The following is a 2,222-nucleotide window of genomic DNA, read 5'->3' as shown; positions in this document are numbered from 1 at the left end:
AGACATTTTTGCAAGAGCACAGACCAGTTATTCTGTAGCAGAAGAAATTGTAACACAGTTTGGGTTTGGCTGATGCTTCCTCAGGATTAGATTAATTTTATGCACTGCTGACTGCATGGTGACGCTGTGTCCTTCTCACTGCATCACATCAGCAGGTGTGCAATGAACGTCGGTTTGTCGTGTTACTGATGTTAACGTGAACCATTTGGTTAAGATGGTGTCTCAGCTTCTCTACTCTAGGGTTAACTATTTCCCCTTTTTAATTATCAAATAATTTGCGGCTCTTTATGTGAAAGGCTTCGAATGGCCTTTCAATTTCATAGGAGAAAAAGGCGAGGCTTTCCTTAGAAGAAATGGATACCTATTTCTTGCTGAACAGATCCAACAGCTCGCCTTCGGTAGTACCAGCCTTTGTCAATAAAGTTACGTGAGCGTGAACCTTTCCGGAAGGGCTGAGTCGGATGGACCGCAAGGCATCAAGGGAATTGTAGTCTCCCTGGGCGTCCGGGGTTACACGCCTCCCTGTGGCCTGCTGGAGAAAGAGCCAGAAGCCGAAAAGGGAGGGCTCAGAGGGAGCAGGCGGAGGAGCGCTTGGGACGCGATGCATCACGGGACTAGTAGTTTGCGGGCCCGCTCTTGCCGCGGCCGCCGCGCCCCGCGCAGAAGAACTAGACTACCACACCCGGTAGGCCACGCGCGCGGGGGAAGGGGAACCTGGCCTGGGCCTCGAACAAATCAAATCGAAGGAAAGAAACTGCCGGCTTTCAAAATCCTCCTCCTCCGCCATCATCAGCCGCCGTGCGGGGAGCAGGTGGTGTCGGGCACGCGAGTGGCGAGAACTGCCGGGAGAGCTGACGGAAGAGCGGGCCGGGTATCGGGACAGCTGGGCTCCGAGGCGGCGACCCCGACCTGACCTGACCCGGACCCTAAATCATTCCCCGCCCCTGCCGGGCGGCCGCGCGCGCTCAGGTCGACCCACGCGGCGGCGCCGCCTGTTTACGGTAAGGGTCGGGGTCCCTTCCCTTTCCCCGTCACCTGCCTGGGATGGGGCGGGGGGTGGCGCGGCCCTGCAACTGGGCGAGGAAGGTATGGCGCCCCTGAGCGCCTTGTGGGTGTCTTCTCAGCCTTCTCCCCTCGCTTCGACGGCCAAACGCGAAGGGGCTGAGAGAGGGGGTGCTGGGGGGCGCAGGCCCCTTTCCCAGATGGGGAAACTGAGGCTTGGAGGGGGCGTCTGGCGCAGCTGCCAGCAGTGGCGTCTGCTCTTGGCGTCGGTGACAACTGGGGGCGGTGCGCGTCCGCCGGGGATCCGGATGGGGCTCCCGCGCCGCCCGCCTGTCATTTGCGGCCCGCACTCGAGCGTCGCTCCCCTGCCGCCGCCTCCCAGTAGTCCCACGCCCGCGGAGGGCCTGGGCTGGCGCTGTAGCCCCTGGGATCGCCATGAGTCACTGCTGACGCCTCGCAGGAGCGATAGATGTGCACCTGAGAAAATCTGCGACTTTCCTGCCCAGAAAGGAGAGGATCGTTCGTGTATTTACTGTTTGTCTTTGCCGCCGACCCTTTGCAGACCTTGGGCAAATCAAGCACCTCTCTGTGCTTCGGTTTCGTAGTCTTTAAAGTGGATGGTGCGTATGTGTATTGGACTGAGCAGTAGGCCCTTTTCTAGCTGAGAAGTTCTGTGTTCCAATAGGAACATATCTGGGAGCCCCACCACCATTTTTCTTGCCTCAAATTGTCCCATCCCAGAAGTGCAAGTGGTGGCGGGGTTTCAGGCTAATCTTTATTTAGTTTCAGCTCTTCATTCTTGGAGCATCTTCTAGATGCCAGGCTTTAGGTTGCAAATAAGTGATCATGTCAAAACATCTATCAGAGCCTGCTCTTCTCTGTGAGAAATCCACCAGTGACTCTCCTTTTCACTCAGAGTACAAGCCACGTTCTTTAAATGGCCTTTGTGACTTGGGCCTCTTGCTGATTCTCTTTTCTCATTGCTTGCTTTCTTTCTCCTTCCCTCTCTGCACTCCACCCCCACTGGTCTCCTTGCAGTTCCTGTAATCTGCCCCTCCAACCCCCCCCCGCCCCCCACAAGAGCCTCTGCTCTTCCCCCAGATATCTCTCTGGCCCAATCCTTGATATGCTTCAAGTCTTTGTTTCTTTCGTAATAATATTTTCTCTAACCATTCTGGTTTGGTGTGTGTGTGTGTGTATTGTTGTGTGTGTGTGTGTGT

This window comes from Ursus maritimus, unplaced genomic scaffold, assembly GCF_017311325.1.
Source record: "Ursus maritimus isolate PB19 unplaced genomic scaffold, ASM1731132v1 scaffold_21, whole genome shotgun sequence".
Taxonomy (NCBI): domain Eukaryota; kingdom Metazoa; phylum Chordata; class Mammalia; order Carnivora; family Ursidae; genus Ursus; species Ursus maritimus.
The sequence above is the reverse complement of the archived record's forward strand: the minus strand, read 5'-3'. Positions refer to the sequence as shown.